Below are 14,850 nucleotides of genomic sequence, written 5' to 3'. Positions count from 1 at the left end.
GGTTAACACTTAAGCCATCTGCAGACAGCAAAACTAAAAGAGCGCCCTGTAACACACACCATGCTCGCTTGGGCTTTGGGAGTCGCAGGCACCCACACCTAGACGCTACCCTGGGACCAGAGCCCCAGAGCACTTGCCCCAGCTCCTGCACCTGCCCATCTGTATGCTCCTCATGGAGTAAGGGGTTTGAGTGCTCAGTGACCAAACACATAAGCCACACCTCTGTTATATGAAGTGGGGTCAGGGAACTCTGCTGTCTCAGCTGCACCACTAATTCAGATTGGTTTGGGATGTTAAATAACTCAGAGAAGTTATTCCCCAACAAAAAAAATATGAAGTGCAACAAAAATATAATTTATAGCACAGAAATATTTAATGACATATACAATTTGGTCAAATAGAAATTCCTCCATCAGGAGCAGACTCAACCTTTGCAACAAAGTTGTAGTTCAAACACAAGGCAAACAAAACTATGACTCTAGCTTGTGTTTGAGAAAGCAGAATCTACTTGATCTTACTTAGGAACTAGACCAGTAGAAAAGGGAATATAGACAAGAGAATATAGTGCTACTTAAGCTAGTAGATAATATTTACATAGTCATAATACTGTAATGAAAATGGTGTTTACAAGTTGTCAGTTTTCAAGTCAACCAATGGATAAAAGATGAAAATTTCTGTTGTGGGCAGAACATAATGTAAATGCTAACAATTTTTCAAACAAAATACTAAAATTATAGCTGTAAGTAAGAAGTAGTTGGAAGGAAACAGAGGAGGGAGTGAAAAAAACAAGGGCAGGTGTACTAAATTTATACCCTCTCATAGAACAGGGAATCAAGTATAGACTATGTAAACAGAGCAGGAAGTAGAAGTATGTTACTTAAAGTTAATAAATCAGCCAGGCGCCTTTGGGAAACCAAGGTAAAAGAATCACTTGAGGCTGAGAGTTTGAGACCAGCCTGGGCAACATAGCAAAACCCCGTCTCTACAAAAATTTAAGTGGATGTGGTCTAACATTGACATGAATAAAAAATAAAAAGCATTTATAGTTATGGATGTTATTACTAGAAACTTACAATAAATGTCATTTTAAAATGTTGGCTGTGGGGATAGGAATGAAGATAGAGGAAGAGTGGTCAGGAAACTATAATTTCTTACCAAAAGGTCTCTGAACTATTCAATTTTCACAAGGTATGTATCTTTTTTTTTTTTTCAATGGAGTCTCATTTTGTCATCTAGGCTGGAGTGCAGCAGTGTGATCTCATTCACTGCAACCTTTACCTCCCAAGTTCAAGCAATTCTCCTGCCTCAGCCTCCCCAGCAACTGAGATTGTAGGCACCCACCACAACACCTCGCTATTTTTAGTACAGAAGGGGTTTTACCATGTTGGCTGGGCTGGTCTTGAACTCCTGACTTCAGGTGATCCACTGCCTTGGCCTCCCCAATGTCTGAAATTATAGGTGTGAGCCACTGAACCTGAGTATATCTTTATTTTTTAATTCAAGGATATAGAGTTAAAATCATAAATGATTTTCAACTTAGAAAAACAATTCTGATGTACAGATAGATTTTTAAGGTATATTTTTACCATAGATCAACTCCATATCGATCAATTTCAAAAGGCTTCTCATTATGTAGAACTTAATTCAATCTTAAGTGCTACAACATCCATGGAGTAGACTTTCTTTAGGCTGGCTTTGTAATGCAAGAGTGCATAATAATTTAACTTTTTTTTTTTTTTTTTTTTTTTTAAGATACAGGGTCTCACTTTGTTGCCCAGACTGGTCTCAAATTCCTGGGCTCAAGCAATCTGCTCTCCTCAAGGTCCCAAAATGCTGGTATTATAGGCGGGAGCCACTGTGCCGGGCAAAAGGGCATAATAATACTGATCATCACAGTTCATTTCTCTTTTTTCATCAGAGTCCTTTAAAGCCGTGGTTTCCAAACTTTCTGGCACCAGAGACCAGGTTTGTGGAAGACAGTTTTTCCACAGATGATGGGGGTGGGGGATGGTGTTGGGAGGAAACTGTTCCACTTCAGATCATCAGGCATTAGATTCTCACAACCTAGATCCCTCACAAGCGCAGTTCACAATAGGGTTCGCACTCTCTGCTGTGAGAATCTAATGCTGCCATTGATCTGACAGGAGGTTGAGCTCAGGCAGTAATGTGAGTGATGGAGAGTGGCTGTACATACAGATGAAGCTTCGTTTTCTTGTTCATTGCTCACCTCCTGCTGTGCCACCCGTTCCTAACAGGCCACGGACTGGTACAGCTCCGCAGCCTGGGGTTTGGAGGACCCCTGCTTTAATGGACATCAGTTCCTTCATAGGGTGAGACTTTGGCCAGTCTATTACCAACAAAACTTTAAAAGTGACAATGTCAGAAAATTCAAGTAATATATAAGAGAAACAAAATTGAGATGGATGCTTAAGTATATATAAATTCTAGTCCATGACTGTGAGGTCCAAAGTATTTCTCTGACAGGGGTTAAAAAGGAAAGAGAGAAAGTAAATCCATAGGTAGGAATAACACTTGATCTCAAATTTGTATTTAACCCATAATGCGACCATCAAATATTGAATGAGAAATGCATATTCATATGTGTCACATGATGCATGCAATCTAACACTGTAACTATAGTACTAAGGTTTGGAAATTCTGGAAATTTCCCAATAAATGTATTTCTTTTTTAAAATTTTAACAAAAAGATTTTTGTTTTCTGCACTGATGTATCAAGTAGTCTTTTTTTTATCCTTATTCAGAGTCTGCTGCAGATATATGCTGCAATAGAAAATGAAAATACAAATTTTGCAATGCAAATTTCCCAAGAAAGAGCTTCTGTGTCTTTAACGTGACCAAACACTTTCATTTATAAGTGAGCATTAACAGGTGGGAAAGGCATCTGGCTGGAAATCAGATGGGTTTTTTAATCCTGTCAATCACTAGCTGTGTAGATTTGTGTTTATCACTTCACCCTTCTAAGCTGAAGTTCCAACTCTGGAAATAAGTTTAATATCTATCCTTTCTATCTTCTAAAAATCTTCTCAGGAATAAATTATATGATATTTGCTGATAATCTGGTGATGATTAAATGCTTATGTAGCATACACACATACAAACACACACACACTTTTCCATCAAATGAAGAACAGACCATTTAAAAGAGAAATATAAAAGTATGAATAAATAATTACCCAAAGGACTAGTGTTGATTAAAATAGGCATTTGAGGAATCCACTACAAAAAGTTCAGCACTTGTAAATTCTATCACTAGAATATTAAAAAGCACCACCTTTTTGTCATACAGATAACAGAAAACTAGTGTGTATTTCTATGCTATTCCTGTCTTCTCTCACCAAGCATTACAGGAACTGTCCTGTGAAAACCAGTCAGAGAGTTAGTGATAGCATTTACTTACTTCAATTTCCTCTGATCAACGGTAGTCAAAATCTGACAATGGAAATTGTTTCTTGTATAATATTGGACTCTGTGCTAGGAAATGTAAATCTTAAGTCTTTTTTTCTTTTTTTTTTTTTATTTCAGTCCCCATAGAGAGTGTCAAAAATTGCCAATGCCGACTATATTGCAAGTTGTCATGGCGAAGTATTGGGAAAAGTTTTCAATTCGCAATAATGGCTCTTCAGATAAACCTCATTGGCTACGATACTGCCACTGTGCAAAGCTATAACCAGTTTTAAAAACAGAATCCCAGCACTTTGGGAGGCCGGGGGGGGGTGCGACACGAGGTCAGGAGTTCAAGACCAAGATGGTCCAAGATGGTGAAACCCCATACTTTTCTAGATTTTCACATTCTTCAGTACACATTACTAAAAATACAAAAAAAAAAAAAATTTAGCTGTGTGTGGTGGCACATGCCTGTAATCCCAGGTACCCGGGAGGCTGAGGCGGAGGATTGCTTAAACCCGGGAGGTGGGGGTTGCAGAGTCAAGATCGTTTCACTACACTCGAGCCTGGGTGACAGAGCGAGACTCCCTCTCAAAAACCACCACCACCAGCACCACAGAATCCAGTATCCAGTAGCCTAGGCAAGTGCAGTGGACAGTAAACTGAGAATGAAGTCATTATAACTTCATTTCTTTTCTTGAGTGCTCACTCTAAAAGTTTACACAGGCAAATATAACAACATTTTTTATTAAGTGTTTTTACTGACTTCTGAAAAGGAATCTTTAATTCTGATGACCCTTCCTAAAATACATCTTTTTTTCATGTATTTTGGTTTTAATGTATATGTTTTACATTTAAAAAAATATATGATTGCTATTATACAGTCAATAATTGTTCAGTATTATTCACATTTTCTTTGATTATCACCCTTCTTGTTACTCACAGCTTCCATATGGGATATCTTTCCTCCTGCCTGAAATAAACTTGAATTAAAGCAGAAACTTCTTTGTGTGTGAAGATCTTACTGTGGCAAGCCGTCTTTGTTTTTTGTTTTTTAAATATTACCTTACTTTTGAAATATGTTATTGGGAATAGAAATCTAGATGACAGTTATTTTTCTCTTAGCTTACTGTAATGATGACTTCACAGTATTCTGTTTCCCATTGTGGCCAATGCAAAGCAGTTTGAAGTCTAATAGCAGATACAGTACTTTGAAGGCAATCTACATAGATTCGTAGGTAGGTAGGTAGATAGATTATATACATGTATATATACATATACATGTGTGTGTGTGTGTGTGTGTGTGTGTATATATATATATATATATATATTCCTTTCTGGTTACTTTTAAACTTTTACTTTTTGTCATTTTTTCAGATTCACTAAGAGGTGTCTTAGTATAAATTTTGTAGATTTTTCTTATATTTATCCTGCTTGGGGTAACTAGAATTCCTTAATCTATGGTTTGGTGTCTTTCATAAATTCTTAAAAATTCTCATTCACTATGTTTTCAGTGTGTCTTCCCTATGATTCCTCTCGTCTCTTTCCAAAGCAACAGTTAAATGTACGCTAGACCATTCCACTCTCTCCTCCTTACGACCAACCTCTTTCATATTTTCCATTCCACTGTCTCCGGGCTGTAGTCTGAATACTTTCTACAGATCTACAGTACTGTAATTCTTTCTTCAAATGAATTTCCTCTGTTATTAAATGCATCTTCTTTTCCAGGAGGTTTTTTTTTTTTTTTTTTTTTTCAAATTTTCTTAGATTTCTGATTCTCTTATGTTTTCAAATATATTAAATATATTTCCAATATCTACAGTTTTGGTCAATTTTATTCTTTAGTCTTTTTTTTTCTGATTTTTCTCACTCATACTGTTTTATTTTCTTGAATAATCTATGATTTTTTTTCTTTCTGTAACTTCATGTTTCTTGAATCTCTTTACCTCCGAGAATTTGATGAGACCTGGTTTAAAGTTGGCTTCCTCAGAGAAGACATGTATTTGTTCTGCCAAATGACTACAGGCTCTATCAATCACAAATTCTAGTTTTAAAAGATATTAACTTTGGGTTGTTTTTTTAACCACCCAAGTACTGTGAATTGTGAGCTGCAAAGCCAATGGAGAACTTGCAATTCTGCATCCTCACAGATACACATTTTCCCACTTTATTCAGTGCCAAGTCTGAAGACAGGTAATTTTGCTGTCAGTTTCCTGGAGTTTGACATTAAGAGGCCTTTTGTTGTTCACTTTTATTCTGAGTGTGTAGCCACTTGAAGTCCTATATTTATACAAAAGCGTTTTGAACACTGATCTTTCACACTGGGTAGGCTTACATCTTTGCTTCATTTCCTTTAAGCCCAGCATGTCAGGAAAAATTAAACTCAAGTTCACTCAGGTTTAGAAAACACTTCAAGGTAAAAACCAGCTTTCTGCCTCTGCTTACTTTTCTAGGTTTTCACTTTCTTCAGTACACATTACACAAAAATGATACACGGAACACAAGTATATTAAACAGATAAGAGAACTCTTTTACCAGTACAGTATACATCATTTTATAAATTCCCATTTATATTACATTTTCTGATTTTTTAATTCAATAAATGAGAACACGTTAATACTTTATCATCTTCTAACATGCTAACATTTGCTACATATGGGTACACCACATAGTGCTTTACATTATTATTTCAACTACAGCCTAAAATTTTAAAACTAAATTTTATTACATCATTTGCGGAAATCCTTAAGCAGTATTGTAAAATATATTTGGAAAATTATTGATGTAATCAATCAAGTTGTCATTCTGGATACTAGATAATCTGTCCTTTCCAAAACAATTACCTCTAAATATCATTGTTGCTACTGAAAAAATAGTAACATTAATTGCAAGTAACATACTTCATTCATATTCTGGCTTTGTGAATTGGGCAATTAACAAGGATGTTCAATGAAAATCATTCTGTTTCACAGATAATGTTGCTTTATTTTTTTGTGCCAGAGTCAATTCTCAGTAAATTTGACAAAAATGTGTCCACAGTTTATTTCTTCCTAAAAGAATTGCTGAAGTGAATAATCTACTTGTAAAGGATATGCTGGATAACAGAGATATTTAGATGAGTGCTGTTTAGAACAGAGGCCCCCAGTTCCTGGGCTATGGACTGCTACCAGTCCATGGTCTGTTAGGAACCAGCCCACACAGCAGGAGGTGAGTGAGGGCAAGTGAGCATTACTACCTGAGCTCCACCTCCTGTCAGACAAGCGGCAACACAGGAGCATGAACCCTATTGTGAGCCCCGTTGTGAACTGCACACGCAAGAGATGGATCTAGGTTGCATGCTCCTTATGAGACTCTAATGTGTGATGATCTGAGGTGGAACAGTTTCATCCTCAAACCACCCCCAGTATCCCCCTCAACCCTCCCCAGCACCTCCCATCCATAGAAAAACTGTCTTCCACAAAACTGGTCCTTAGTGGCAAGAAGATTGGAGATCACGGATCTGGAAGACCAAGTGATCTTCACCACCTCAGTGACATGTTACTGGTCTAGACAAAAAGGTAGAATTAAATTAGGTCAATAAATTATTTGGTAATAATGATCTGCTCACTAAAGAAAGAAACCGGCATTAAAAATGATAACTTATTCCATAGGCCTTGGTTCCATCCTTGAAGTGGTCTAGTGACATTTATTGGAGTCACCAGTAGAATGCCACATAAGCCCTCACAGAAAATTATATTGAGTGTAAGATAGTCCAAATTTTCCCAACTAGAAGAGCTACTTAAAATAAGTAACATGTGCCACATGAAATAACAAATATATACTTATAACATTTATTAATTTAATCAGAATTTCATTCTATTAGTTGATATCACTTTTCTACCTTGAAAATCATTTTATCCAAACATCCATCTTTGATATCAAACCTCTTATCAATACCAAATAAACTTTGAGATACTCAACACATTCTCCCAGAATATATATTTTCATTTCCATCTAAGCTGTTAGAGAGAAAGCCATTTGGAAAATGGTATACCATTTCATCCCTGGAAATTCTATCTTAAGCCACATTTGTCTTTTACATAACACTAAGACTTTGTTAGAAAAATTAGTTCAATGGGCTACTATTTATAATTTCTACAATGTTACTATGTGTAGTGACACAGAATGTTTAGAATTATGATGCCTTACATCAGGAATAATTACTAACCATATGCCAATATTTTTGCTTCTATTTCTCTAGATTTTAGCTGGTGGTCTCTGAGAGAAAGCATTGATTGAAGTTATTTTTAAGATACCATATTTTCCTCCCGTAGTAATTTATTTCTCAAATAAAATAATTAAAACAGTGCCTATAAGAAACTTTATAAATAAATATAATACAAGCATTTTCTGAGTGATGATGCCAAAAACACTTATATTTGGACATATATAAGTAATCCACTATACAATAAAAATTATTTTGAATATATGTTCCTTGACAATATATGAATTTGTATTTTTACATCTAATCAAAACAGTGTTAAATAGCTAAACTATATTTTTTTCCTTCTACCAAACTGAATTCTAAACAGCCTTTGGAATTCAGTTCTAGCTCTGTGCTCCTTCATAAAATACTCCTGATTGCAGCCAATACTAATCTCGTTCTTCTGAAAATTTCTATACTATTTGTAATCTATGTTATGGTTTATAATTTAGCAGTACTGTTCTATATTTTTCTCCAATTCTTTCATGTTAGTTAAGTTTAACTCCTCTACTACATTGATTTGAGGACTTATACTTCTATTTTATTCTACATGCCTTTTATTATATTGTTAATTGGAGCATAATTACGCAAGTGATCATTGGTTGTAAGCTATGCTTATTCACTTTCACAAATAAGTATCTTCTGATTGAGTGTTGTGCTGATATGGAAGTGCTGGGAAGGGAAGAGAGTGGTCCCTTTCAATGGTACAGAAGTGGGGAAGGGAAGAGCCCGGTAGAGGAGGGCATGGTTCCTGGCTAGGGCTCCACCTCCACAGACCTAGGTGAGGACAGGCATTTCACGGTCAAATGTTGCATTTCCCAAGACCACGCTGGCCTGCCCCATCCCCCGTCCTGTGGCCATAAAAACCCAAGGCCCTAGCAAGACAGAGAGAGAAGTAGCTGCACGTGGAGAGGAGCATTTCAGGGGAGGAACGCACAACCTGCCAGACACCGAGAGGAACGCACAGAGGGGCACCAGCATGCTGGCAGGCCACTGACCAGCAAAGCAACATGGAGTGTGCTGGGGCGGTGGCAGGAGCGCACAGGCTGCTGAGCGGCCAGACTCCAGGGGAAAACCATTTCCCTTCTGGGTCCCCCATCTGCTGAGAGCTACTTCCACTCAGTAAAACCTTGCACTCATTCTCCAAACCCAGGTGTGATTCGAGTCTTCTGGTACACCAAGGCAAGAACCCAGGATACAGAAAGCCCTCTGTCCTTGCGACAAGGGGGAGGGTCTATCTAACTGAGCTGGTAAATACAAGCTGCCTATAGATGGCAAAACTAAAAGAGCACATGGTAGCCCTCGCCCGCTGGGGCTTCAGGAGCTGTAAATACGCACCCCTGGTGCTGTCATGTCGAAGCCCCACAGCCTGCCCCTCTGTATGATCCCCTAAAGGTTTGAGCAGCGGGCACTGAAGAAGCAAGCCACTCTCCCCCCGTCGCACGCCCTGTGGGGCAACGGGGGAACCTTTCCCGTTTCAACGCCATCAAGTGACCGTACAGATTAATTGAGGCCATCCAGATCTGTTCCCCAGAAAATCGAATGAGGGTAGAATAAAGTCAACAGAAAACTTAGACATGAATAAACTCTTATATTTCCACCATCATAAAAATGGTAGAACAAAGTATCAGTGGATGTCTGATCTGTAATTTTGAATGAGAAATCACAACACTCTCCCTTGTTCTTACTAAAGAAGGAAGGAAGGCTTTGTTACTTGAAGTGCAAATTTATCAAGTGTCAATTATTTCCTTGATTTTTTTGGGAGGAGGAAGCAAACAATTGTTTAATATCTTTTTCTCCATATATTTTAATTGTTGTCACAATGATGGATCATTGCAAATATATATTTGATGGCAACAATAATGTTACTAACAGTTCTTTTCTATCACTATAAGACTAGAAGTTACTTTTGCATTTAAATAAGATCCCTGAAGTGTTTGAAAGGGTCAGCAATATGTGTGCATAGAAATCATAGAAATATTTCAGATTATTTCAAAATTGCAGATCATTCCATAATTTTTATGTTTTCTTTCCAAAGAGAGATAGGTCACAAAGTCTGAGCGATGACACTGAAACACTGTTAAATCTCTTTCAGCCAAGAAGAAAGGTAACTTCGTGTGGAGCCATACTATAAACTGCCTCTTAGCAGTACACAAATTCAGCATCTAATAGATCAGGGAAATGCTTGTTCAGAATTATTAAATATAATATGGTTTGTCTGTTGCTGCCATATACTTTGAAATATTGGTTTATAGGCTAACTTCTCATACAAATTTAGGAAGCATGTTGCTCTGATGTTTTCATTAGTATCAGCTTTTTCTGTAGCCTCTGATAATAATTCGTAATTAAAAATTTAAATACTTGTTTAATCCAGCTGAATTAAAGAACACAGTGGGTTTTAACTCTTTATATTTTTATTTTTATATAGGTATAATTTTGTTTATGTCTGTGGCTGTGTATAATTATTATTTTATGGAGAAAATAGGATCTTTTATAACTTCAAAGGGTTTCCCCAGGGGATAAAATTTTATGAGACGAATCCAAAGCAATATTCATAAAACCCGCGTTTAACCACTAAAAATCAGCTCAAATCTACTTTATGTCAACATCAAGTTTTATCACATAATCATTTAATAAATGTGTATGCCTTCCTATAATTTAGCATATAATTCTTATATGCTTACAATTTTAATACTGTAAGCATGTCACATTTGTAGTTTATAGTCAGCAAAAATTGGTTTTGTCTTGTCGATTGTTATCCATATCTTTAATAAAATAGCAAAATCTAATTCACCGGCAATAATTTCTAAATTGTCAATTCACCACTATAACATTTGTAGATAAGTTTTGTGGGATTGTTGTTTATCTTTTATCACAAGACTTTGACTAGAAAGAATACTACCTTTTTACTTTGGGTACTTAAAATTTTACTTCCATACTGCAATGACTCAATCTCTATTGTAAGGCTTCAAGGCAAGATGGCCACACACTCCAAGCAAATGGAGGAAGGACTCAGATGCTGGGGTAAGGTGGGAGTAAACTGGGACGCCCACACGAGGCTACTGTGCACTGGGACTCATTCCTGGTCCCCAACAATGGCTGGAGTAGGGATGAGTTGAACAGGAATCCTGGCAGCACGAGATGGACACTTGACCTGACAGGGAGAAGCACATCAAAGAGCTAATCCACCACAGTAAAATAGGCTTTAATCTTGGGACGCAAGGTTGATTCATCATACACAAATCAATAAACGTGATTCACCACAGAAACAGAACTGAAAACAGAAAACACATGATCATCTCAATAGATGCAGAAAAGGCTTTTGATAAAATTTGACATCCCTTCATGGTAAAAATCTTCAAACTAGGCACTGAAGGAACATACCTCAAAATACTAAGAGTCGTCCATGACAAATCCACAGCCAACATCATGCTAAACGGGCAAAAGCTGGAAGCATTCTCCTTGAAAACGGTATAAAACAGGATGGCTTCTCTCACCACTCCTAGTCAACATAGTGTTGAAAGTCCTAGCCAGAGAAATCAGGTAAGAGAAAGAAATAAAAGACATCCAAATAGGAAGAGAGAAAGCCAAACTATTCCTGTTTCAGACAATACGATTCTACAGATAGAAAACCCCACAGTCATTCACAGCAAATTGATGAGAGTTAGGATAATACTTGTCTAAGGCATATATTCCATGTTTCTTCTTAATTATGTTGAGATACTTTGCTTTTCATACCTTTTATTTAATAGCTGTTTTTTAACTGAATTGTAAATTATTTCTAATCAAGTTGTCAGTCAAAAGAACAAACAATGTGATTTTTTTCCCTCTCTGTAGAATCAGTTATCAAACAGCCTATCAACATGTGGAAAAAACTATGTATAGGCCCAAGTCTCAGTGCTGTCTGGGATTTTATGAAAGCGAGGAAATGTGTGTACACACATAACATTTTCACCCTTTCAAGGTTTGCTCGTTTTCCCAAGTGCTGGTTTCCTTCTGTTAATGGCAGTCGAGGTGGAGTTTTGGGGATATGGGCTTCTTGGAATATTTCCTTTTACTCTGACTGCTACCTCCTTGGCTTATGTAATGAGGGAAGCATTAACTGAATCCCTGTCCAAGCCAAAGTCTCTAAGTGAATGTTGCTTGAACAGAAAACAATTGTTACAGAAAGATGATTCAAGGATGGATGTGGTGATGTTAATTGCAATTGTTCAGTAAATGTCCTATGGGGAGAAAAGAAAAGAAAGAAAACCTATGCCTCTATGCCAAGTGCCATAGCTACCTCTTTCTGGGTGGCATCTTGATGTCAGCCCTGTGCCTATTGCTTTTGTCTTCCCTGGGGAATGTTTTCTTTGGATCCATTTGGCTTTTCCAGGAAAACCTGTATGTGGGACAGGTGATCGTGTGTGGCTCTGTCCTTTTTGATACTCAACTCATAATTGAAAAGGCTGAAAATGGAGATAAAGATTGTATCTGGCACTGCATAGACATCTTCTTAGATTTTGTTACTGTCTTCAGAAAACTCATGATGATCCTGGCCATGAATGAAAAGGATAAGAAGGAAGAAAAGAAATGAAGTGACCATCCAGCCCTTCCCAGTTTAACTTCCTCTTCGTCCACGCCTCATTTCCTTTCTGCACACATTACAGGTGGTGTGTTCTGTGATGATGAAAAGCACCAGAAAAGCAAAAAATAAAAATTTTAAAAATTAAAAATAAATAAAAATTTAAAAAGAATGAGATCATGTCATTTGCAGCAACATGTATGGAGCTGTAGGTTATTATTCCACAGTCTATAGTCTCTGTCTCAAAACTCCTTGATCAAACAACAGCTTCAGCAAGTTTTAGGATATAAAATCAGTGTACAAAAGTCAGTAGCATTCCAGTACACCAACAACATTAAAGCTGAGAGCCAAATTAAGGATGCATTCCCATTCACAATAACCACAAAAAGAATAAAATACCTATAAATGCAGCTAACCAGGGAGGTGAAAGATCTCTACAGTGAGATTTACAAAACACTGTGCAAAGTAATCAGAAATGATACCAAAAAATGGAAGAACATTCCATGATCATGGATAAGATGACTCAATATTGTTAAAATGGAGATATTGTCCAATTTATAGACTCAATGCTATTCCTATCAAACTATCAATGACATTCTTAACAGAAATAAGAAGACTATTGTAAAATTCACATGGAACCAAAAAAGAGCCCAAATAGCCAAGGTAATGCTAAGCAAAAAGAACAAAGCTGGAGCCATTACATTACCCAACTTAAAACTATAGTGCAAGGCTACAGTAACAAAAACAGCATGGTACTGATATGAAAGCAGACACACAGACCAATGGAGCAGAACACAGAGGCCAGAAATAATGCTGCACTTCTACAACCATCTGATCCTTGACAAAGTTGACAAAAAACAAGCAATAAGGAATGACTTTCTACTCAATAAATGGTGCTGGGATAAACGGCTAACCATATGCAGAAGATTGAAACTGGACCTTTTCCTTACACAATATACAAAAATCAACTCAAAACAGATTAAATACTTAAATGTAAAACCTAAACATATGAAAACCCTGGAAGATAACCTACACTAAATGCCATTGTGAGCATAAGACCTGGAGAAGATTTCATGACGAGGACGCCAAAATCAATTGCAACAAAACGAAATTTAACAAATGGAACCTAACTAAACTAAAGAGCTTCTGCACAGCAAAAGAAACTATCAACAGAGTAAACAAACAACCTACAGAATGGGAGAAAATGTTCACAAACTGTGCATTTGACTAAAGTCTAATATCTGGAATCTATAAAAAACTTAAACAAATTAACAAGCAGAGAACAACCTCATAAAAAAGTGGGCAAAGGACATGAATAGACATTTTTAAAAAGAAGACATACAAACAGCCAACAAGCATCTGAAAAAACGTTCAACATCACTAATCAGTAGAGAAATGCAAATCAAATGCATTTGAAATCCCATCTCGTATCAGTTCGAATGGATATTATTAAAAAGCCAAAAAAGTAACAGATGCTGGTGAGGTTGTGGAGAAAAGGGAAGGCTTGTACATTGCTGGTGGGGATGTAAATTAGTTCAACCATTGTAGAAATTAGTGTGGTAATTTCTCAATGAACTTAAAACAGAAGTACCATTTGACCCAGAAATTCCATTATTGAGTATATACCCAAAGAAATATAAATTGTTCTACCATAAAGACACATATACTCATATATTTATTGGAGAACTATTCACAATGGCAACATGAAATTGACCCAAATGCCCATCAGCAGTAGAATGGATAAAGAAAATGTGGTACATGTATACCATGGAATACAATGCAGCCATAAAAAATAATTAGATCATGTCATTTGCAGCAACATGGATGGAGCTGTAGGTTATTATTCTCAGTGAAGTAACACAGGAACAGAAAAACAAATACATGTTCTCATTTAGAAATAGGAGCTAAACGTTGAGTACATATAGACACAAAGAAGGGAACAGACACTAGAACCTACTTGAGGTAAAAGGAGGGAGAAGGGTGAGGAGGATCAAAAAACTACCTATTGAATACTATGCTTATGACCTGAGTAACAAAATAATCTATACACCAAAACCCTGTGATGTGCAGTTTACCTATATAACAAACATGCACATGTACCCCCGAGCCTAAAGTAAAAGTTAATAAATAAATCTCTATTGTAAATTTTACCCCCTGTATCCCAATTTTTTTTTCCGTTCTTTTCACTACCCTAAAACCTGAGGTTTTTAGCTCATGGCTGGTTGCTGACAGTGGTTATAATCTGTTTTATCTTTTCTCCATCCCATGTCCTATTTTATCATGATCAATTGTTTCACTCAGAAATTCAATGAATTTCAAGATAATCATGGTACCATTGTGACCTCCACAAGCTAAGGGTATTTCTAAAGAGACCAAAGAAATCGTAAGATTACGGTTGTTAAAATTTCATGAAATGAATTTATCTCCACACACATAATGAAAAATGCTAGATTTTCTAGTGTTTTTACAGAATTATGTAGTATTTAACTTTCTAGAAATAAAAAATTCTACCTAAAAGTGATAGACTGTTGTGTGCAAAAAGTTTACATGTGAAAGACCAGTGTTTGACACATGCAAAGTGTGTCAAACTTTTTTCTACAAAATTTAATGCAAAATTTAATATTCTCAGGATACACAA

At 36.6% G+C, this 14,850-nt stretch overlaps 1 protein-coding gene and 1 non-coding gene across 2 annotated transcripts in view; one reads left to right on the top strand and one right to left on the bottom strand.

The window, feature by feature from the left end:
• The window catches only part of LOC105710149 (low-density lipoprotein receptor-related protein 6-like), a 123,342-nt gene extending 113,538 nt beyond the window's left edge, over positions 1–9,804 (top strand). Inside the window, exon 7 of the mRNA XM_064369861.1 lies at positions 9,744–9,804. The gene's annotated coding sequence lies outside the window, so the exon portion shown is untranslated. The remainder of the gene's footprint in view (positions 1–9,743) is intronic.
• LOC135271829 (U4 spliceosomal RNA) lies at positions 3,544–3,684 on the bottom strand. The gene has a single exon (XR_010339962.1). It is a non-coding gene; the product is annotated as a U4 spliceosomal RNA (small nuclear RNA).
• Positions 9,805–14,850: the final 5,046 nt, after the last annotated feature.

The sequence above is a fragment of the Aotus nancymaae genome, unplaced genomic scaffold (assembly GCF_030222135.1).
Source record: "Aotus nancymaae isolate 86718 unplaced genomic scaffold, 86718_ANA_hifiasm-v0.15.2.pri h1tg000092l, whole genome shotgun sequence".
NCBI classification, from domain to species: Eukaryota; Metazoa; Chordata; class Mammalia; order Primates; family Aotidae; genus Aotus; species Aotus nancymaae.
Note: the sequence above shows the minus strand (reverse complement) of the source record. Positions and strands in the feature narration are given on the sequence as shown.